Genomic DNA, 8,014 nt, shown 5'->3' with positions numbered 1-8,014 from the left:
AGGGGAGGGGAGGGGAGGGGGCACACGCATTCTCCCGCCCGCACTTCTGCTGGGCAGTTTCCTGTGCGAACACACAGATGCTTCTGCGCGGGGAGGGGGGGCGCGTTAACGCTTTGCTCTCCGGCGCTGGGAAACCTTGGCCGCTTCTCTGTTGTGATCGGAGAGGGAATCGAACAAAACCAGAGCATCCCGCCTTGGCTTCGGCGCGCAACCGCGCGCAGACCCGGATAGGTTGTCGATCCGACCGGGAGCTGAAGTCAGGGCTCCCATCCCCCCCCTTGAACTGTTCATTGTCACTGGCGTTGCCAACCTCCCGGTGGGGCCTGGAGATCTCCATATTAGAGCAGGGGAGCCGGTTTGGTGTAGTGGTTAAGTAAGGTACAATCAGTCTTATTATTTCAGCCTCACATTAGAAGTGGGCCTTTTATTCCTTAAGGCAGTGAGAGCCAGTTTGGGGTAGTGGTTTGAGAGCGCGGACTCTGATCTGGGAGAACCGTGTTTGATTCCCCCACTCCTCCCCATGCAGCTGCTGGTGTAACCTTGGGTCAGTCACAAGTTCTCTCACAGCTCCCCTCCCCACAACAGACACCCTGTGAGGGAGGTGGGACTGAGAGAGCTCTCTCGAGAACGGCCCTGGAGAGAACAGCTCTGAGAGAACTTGTGACTGACCCAAGGTTACACCAGCAGCTGCATGGGGAGGAGTGGGGGAATCAAACACGGTTCTCCCAGATCAGAGTCCGCGCTCTCAAACCACTACCCCAAACTGGCTCTCACTGCCTTAAGGAATAAAAGGCCCACTTCTAATGTGAGGCTGAAATAATAAGACTGATTGATTGAAGGAGAAGAGATTGGATTTATACCCCGCCCTTCACTACCTGAAGGAGTCTCAGAGCGGCTTACCATCTCCTTTCCCTTCCCCTCCCCACAGTTTGCGGGGAGGGCGGCCTATAAATAGAAAAAAATTAAAATAAAACGGACACCCTGTGAGGAAGGCGGGGCTGAGAGCGCTCTCTCAAGGACTGCTCGTGAGAGAACAGCTCTGAGAGAACTTGTGACTGACCCAAGGTCACACCAGCAGCTGCACATGGAGAGAATCAAACGCGGTTCTCCCAGATTAAAATCTGCGCTCTCAAACCACTACCCCAAACTGGCTAGGAATGACTTGAGCTCCAGGGTAAAATAAAAGGGGGCAGTCAGGGGCCAGCTTGCATCCTCCACTGTCCTAGGGTTGCCCTCTTTGGACTCGGAAATTCCTGGAGATTGGGGGTTGGAGCCTGGGGGAGACGTGGTTTGGGGGAGAAGGGACCTCTGTGGGGCGTAGTGCCCTAGAGGCCACCTTCCACGGCAGCCGCTATCTCCAGCCGAATAGATCTCCGCAGCCTGGAAATTGGTCATCATTCCGTGCGATCTCTAGGGCCCACCTGGAGGTTGGCACGGCAACCTGGGGCATTGCAAAGGCCCACCAAGCTGGAGGGAGGCCGGGGTGCGCTCTCACAGGCCTCTGCGATGGAAGAAAAAATAAATGCGTTCCAGATGGACCGGGGAATGTGGCCGGTCTGGGCCCATCTCCTTGTCTGGCTAACACAAACACAAACACACCCACTGCGTGGGAGAAAAGCGAGCTTAAAAGAGGAAGCCGGAGCTGCAGAGGAGAGGAGGGCCGTCTCCCTGCCTCTGCCGGGATCGGGAAGCTGGAGAAAACGCTCACCTCTGCCCGGGTGGTCAACCGTCCTGGTCTCAGGCAGGAGAGCAAATTTAGAGTCCACTGGCACCTTGAAGACCAACAAAGGTCTGGAATAATATTGGTCTTGAATACTCAGATCCTGCCAACCTAGCAGTTCGAAAGCAAGAAATTGCAAGTAGATAAATAGGTACCACTTTGGTGGGAAGGTAACAGCGTTCCGTGCGCCTTGGTGTTTAGTCATGCTGGCCACATGACCACGGAAACGTCTTCGGACAGCGCTTGCTCTTCGGCTTGGAAATTGAGATAAGCACCGCAACCCTAGAGTCGGATTCGACTGGCTTTCGAGCAAGGGAACCTTTACCTTTACCTAAATATTCAGACCCTGAATAAAGCTTTGTTGGTCTTAAAGGTGCCTTGGACGCCAAAATTGTTCACCTCTGTCCAGTTTGTGGTCCTCTCCACTTCGATCATCTCCAAAGCCCCTTCGACTTTTGCTATCCAAACTGTCTTTCCCCTGGCAAAGACCTGGGCCAAAGCGGTCTCTCCCCCTACCTCAATTCATGCCACCCCAAATTTGCCAAGCTTTCAAGGGACGCAAGATTCTGGCCCTTTCGGCTTTAATTCTGGGATCTGCTTCTATTGATATACTCTGTAATGTGATATGACGTGAGAAAAGAGACAGTTTGGTGTAGTGTTTAGGAGCGGGAGTGCCCACGAGTTCTTGTCTTGTGAGAAAGGGAGAAAAGAACCTCTTTCTCAACCTGCTCTGGTCTGAGGCAGGAGAGCAAATTTAGAGTCCAGTGGCACCTTGAAGACCAACAAAGGTCTGGAATAATATTGGTCTTGAATAGTCAGACCCTCAATAAAGCTTTGTTGGTCTAAAAGGTGCCTTGGACACCAAAATTGTTCACCTCTGTCCAGTTTCTGGTCCTCTCCACTAGGATCATCTCCAAAGCCCCTTCGGCTTTTGCTATCCAAACCGTCTTTCCCCTGGCAAAGACCTGGACCGAAGCGGTCTCTCCCCCTACCTCAATTCATGCCGCCCCAAATTTGCCAAGCTATCAAGGGGCGCAAGATTCTGGGCCTTTCGGCTTTAATTCTGGGATCTGCTTAAGAACATAAGAACACAAGAGACGCCAATGCTGGATCAGGCCAAAGGCCCATCCAGTCCAACACTCTGTGTCACACAGTGGCCAGAAATACCAGGTGCCCTCAGGAGGTCCACCAGTGGGGCCAGAACTCCAGAAGCCCTCCCACTGTGGCCCCCCCCAAGCACCAAGAAGACAGAGCATCACTTGCCCCAGAGCCCCTATCTATACCTTGTGGCTAATAGCCAATGATGGACCTCTGCTCCATATAATAACACAAGAGAAACCAATGTTAGATCAGGCCAATGGCCCATCCAGTCCAACACTCTGCCACACAGTGGCCAGAAATACCAGGTGTGATCAGGAGGTCCAGCAGTGGGGCCAGGACACTAGAAGCCCTCCCACTGTTGCCCCCCCAAGCACCGAGAATACAGAGCATCCCTTGCCCCAGAGTCCCTATCTATACCTTGTGGCTAAGAGCCACTGATGGACCTCTGCTCCATATGCTTATCTAATTCCCTTTTGAAGCCGTCCATGCTTGTAGCCGCCACCACTTCCTGTGGCAGTGAATTCCATGTGTTAATCACAATCTATTCTATTCTATTCTTCTATTGATATACTCTTTAATGTGATATAATGTGAGAAAAGAGACAGTTCGGTGTAGCGGTTAGGAGCGCAGATTGTTTTTTAAAATCATTTTGCAATAAAGACATGCATTATTTGTATATTTGGTACATATTTATGTCCTATGTTTCGCTATTTAAACACTGGGCACTTTAGTTTAACCTTCTAGGTTCTTGGGTTTTGTATGAGAGTGTGTGTGTGTGCGTGCACCTGGAAGCCATGGTGACCTCTGGTGACTGACCCCTACTGGGGTCCTGGAGGATATTCAGAGAGGTGGCCAACGCTCCCTCTAAGCTGTGGAGTCCTGCGAGCAAAAATTCTACTTTGTGAGCTGCCGGCATTAAAGTGGTGAGTGAGCGATTTGGCTGCTGCATAAATCAGTTGGCTCTGGAGCCTTCCTTCCCAAACTGCTGCAGAAATTTATTTTGCTCTGGAGCCCTCCTTCCTGAGCTGAGACAGAAAATGTGTGAGCCGGAGGCTAGAAAACTGTGAGCCAACTCACACTAACTCAACTTAGAGGGAACGCTGGAGGCGGCTGAGTAAAGCCTGCCCCCCCCACTGCTGATATTCCAAGGAAGTCTCTCATCCAAGTCCTTGCCAGGGTCTGCCCTGCTGAGCTTCCGAGAGGAGATCGGGCCCGCCTGAACGACCCAGGTCAGGGGTTAACCTTCGAGGTTCTTAATCAATCCCTCGATTCTCCTCCGCCTGCTTCCTCCCCTTTGCAAAACTTCGAGGTTGCCCTAACCACTGTGCGCTCCGTCCTCTTCCGGACCTGTGCCGATGGCTGAGGAGAAGGCCGTGTTGACTCGCAGCGGAGCGGGTGCTGCTGGCGAAGGTGGAGGAGAGGGTGAATCGGGGCTTTGTCCGGCTGCGGCTGCCAGCCCAGGCGGTGCCAAGCACCGAGCGGTGGCCGCGTAGCGGAGGAAGCTGGCGTCGGCCAACAGCAGCCCAAGAGCCCAGGAGGGAGCCGTTTTCCCTGCAGGCGCTGGCAGGGGACTCAGCACCTCTCCGGGCTGGCCTTTTCCATCTGAGCGCCGGCTCTTGGAGGTCTCAGGTGGGAAGACGGCCTCCCCCAAATCTGCGGCCTGAGTTCCTTTTCTTTCTTTTTTTAAGCTTAAACTTCATCGAATATCCAGATAAATGCACAACGCGTCATGACAGTGATTACCGCAAATGGTAATACATTACGAACAATAACTGAACTGAAGAGAGAGAAATGTGCAGAAACGGCTAAAAGGATACAGCATTTATGGCATCGAGAAGAGATCCGAGTATTCCAAAACTGGGAACCATCATTTCGCAAACCCCCCGAAGTGTAGGGTTCAGTTTTGCCATGTTTTCAAAGAATCCGCTTGTTTATCCATCATGCAACATTATCGTACCTTTAGGAACCAATCGGAGATCGTAGGTTTGTTACCACTTTCCCGGAATTTGGCCAGTATTGCTCGGCCCGCAGCACGAAGTAATTCTATTAAATCGTGGTTACGTGGATGGCGGTTAGCAGTCGGCCAATGATTTCACACCAGCAACTCCGTGTCTAAAGGTAAAGGTTTCCCCCTTGCTTGAAAGCCAGTCGAATCTGACTCTAGGGTTGCGGTGCTCATCTCCGTTTCCAAGCCGCAGAGGACCTGTGCCGATGGCTGAGGAGAAGGCCGTGTTGACTCGCAGCGGAGCGGGTGCTGCTGGCGAAGGTGGAGGCGAGGGTGAATCGGGGCTTTGTCCGGCTGCGGCTGCCAGCCCAGGCGGTGCCAAGCACCGAGGGGTGGCCGCGTAGTGGAGGAAGCCGGCGTAGGCCAACAGCAGCCCAAGAGCCCAGGAGGGAGCCGTTTTCCCGGCAGGCGCTGGCAGGGGGCTCAGCACCATTAAGGAACTTGGGAAGGCCTCTCTCCTTGGGCTGGCCTGTCCATCTGAGCGCTGGCTCTTGGAGGTCTCAGGCGGGAAGACGGCCTCCCCCAAATCCGCTGCCTGAGTTCCTTTTCTTTCTTTTTTAAAGCTTAAACTTCATCGAATATCCAGATAAATGCACAACGCGTCGTGACAGTGATTACCGCAAATGGTTATACATTACGAACAATACTGAACTGAAGAGAGAGAAACGTGCAGAAACGGCTAAAAGTCAGTATACAGCATTTACGGAATCGAGAAGAGATCCGAGTATTCCAAAACTGGGAACCATCGTTTCGCACAAAACTCAAAGTGTAGGGTTCAGTTTCGCCATGTTTTCGAAGAATCCGTTCGTTTATCCATCATGCAACATTCTCGTACCTTTAGGAACCAATCGGAGATCGTAGGTTTGTTACCACTTTCCCGGAATTTGGCCGGTACCGCTCGGCCTGCAGCACAAAGTAATTCTATTAAATCGTGGTTACGTGGATGGTGGTTAGCAGTTGGCCAGTGATTTCACACCAGCAACTCTGTGTCTAAAGGTAAAGGTTTCCCCCTTGCTCGAAAGCCAGTCGAATCTGACTCTAGGGTTGCGGTGCTCATCTCCGTTTCCAAGACAAAGAGCCGGTGCTGTCCAAAGACATTTCCATGGTCATGTGGCCGGCATGACTAGACGCCAAGGTCCACAGAACGCTGTCACCTTCCCACCGAAGTGGTACCTATTTATCTACTTGCAATGTCTTGCTTTCGAACTGCCAGGTTGGCAGGAGCTGGGGCCAGAGACGGGAGCTCACTCCGTCATGCGGCACTCGGGTCTTGAACTGCCGAACTACCGACCTTCCGGCCTGCAGTTCAGCACCTTAACCACTTGAGCCACCGCAGCTCCCACTCCGTGTCTAGCGGGACCTTAAAATGAGTTATTTCACGTACCTTTTGCACAACCGATTTCCAAAATTCTTGCACAACCGCACAATCCCACCAACAATGTTTATGTGTACCTATCTCCTGACAACCCCACCAGCATAATTGAGAAGTGTCTTTTTGGGGGGAACCCCCCACTTTTTGTGGAGTTAGATACCTGCCTGAGTTCCTTGTCGCTGCAGTTGCCGGCGAGTAAGCAGGGCACCTTGTCCGCCCAAAGCAGAAACTCTACCACGGAACAACAGGCTCTGCCCCATACCAGGACAGATCCTTCCTCCTTCTGGCCCAGGAGTGACTCTCAGTAGCCCTCCAGGGTCGCGATGCCATGGATCTGGGCGCCCCCAGTGTTCCCTCTAAGCTGAGTTAGTGTGAGCGGTAATTTTAAGGGTCTGTAAATCCATGTGGTGCTCTTGTGCCCGTGGTCCTTGTATGAAAGAGTTAAAATGTCACCATAAAGGCAGTTTAATGGTGCAAGAGGATTACAGATCACAAGACTAGACAATCTGGTGCAAAGGGAAGACGGCATCGCTGAGAAATGCGGTGGCATCTGGGTGCGAACATGTTCCTGAAATAACTTTCTGAGAGGACCGTGCAATTCCCGTTTATGTCAAGGAGACTCGAGAACTGAACATTCGAGGTGCAGAGTGATGCATCTTCTCCTTAACCACCCAAAACTTGCTAAACGGACTCTTCTTCTTACCGGCGAGTGGCCGAAAGACCTCCGCCTGTCCTGGTATGGGGCAGAGCCGTGGCTCAGTGGCAGAGCCTCTGCTTGGCATGCAGAAGGTCTCAGGTTCAATCCCCGGCGTCTCCAGTTAAAAAGGACCAGGCAGGAGATGATGGGAGAGACCTCTGCCCGAGACCCCAGATGGCCATGCAGAGGGGCTGTGGCTCAGTGGAAAAACCTCTGCTTGGCGTACAGAAGGTCCCTGGTTCAATCCCTGACATCTCCAGTTGGAAGGATCAGGCAGGAGGTGATGGGAAAGACCTCAGCCTGAGACCTTGGAGAGCTGTCAAGAAGGCCACCTGAGACCCTGGAGAGCTGTAAAGAGGGGCTGTGGCTCAATGGAAGAGCATATGCTTGGCATGCAGAAGGTCCCAGTTTCAATCCCCGGCATCTCCAGTTAAAAAGGACCAGGCAGGAGGTGATGGGAAAGACCTCCGCCTGAGACCGTGGAGAGCTGTAAAGAGGGGACTTTGCTCAGTGGTAGAGCCCCTGCTTGGCACGCGGAAGGTCCCAGGTTCAATCCCCGGCATCTTCAGCTAAAAGGACCAGGCGGTAGGTGATGGGAAAGACCTCCGCCTGAGACCGTGGAGAGCTGTAAAGAGGGGACTTTGCTCAGTGGTAGAGCCCCTGCTTGGCACGCGGAAGGTCCCAGGTTCAATCCCTGGCATCTGCAGGCCAGGCAATGGGTAATGGGAAGGACCTCCGCCTGAGACCCTGGAGAGCTGTAAAGAGGGGCTGTGGCTCAGTGGTAGAGCCTCTGCTTGGCATGCAGAAGGTCCCAGGTTCAGTCCCCGGCATCTCCAGTTAAAAGGACCAGGCAGGAGGTGGTGGGAAAGACCTCCGCCTGAGACCCTGGAGAGCTGCTGCCGGTCTGAGTAGACAACACTGACTTTGATGGTCTGATTCGGTAGAAGGCAGAATTGCATATTCATGTATTCTCCCCCTGCTTTTATTCTAGGACTCAGAATACAACCTAAGGATGTATGAAGAGACCGGGCCTCGCTTTGGGCATTTCGAGCCAAGCGCCATGAGAAAAGGGCTTCAGAGAGCTCACCTATCCCAGACATCAATCCTCTGGAATAAAGA

Source organism: Gekko japonicus, unplaced genomic scaffold (assembly GCF_001447785.1).
Source record: "Gekko japonicus isolate JY-2015 unplaced genomic scaffold, Gekko_japonicus_V1.1 scaffold1198, whole genome shotgun sequence".
NCBI lineage: Eukaryota > Metazoa > Chordata > Lepidosauria > Squamata > Gekkonidae > Gekko > Gekko japonicus.
Note: the sequence above shows the minus strand (reverse complement) of the source record.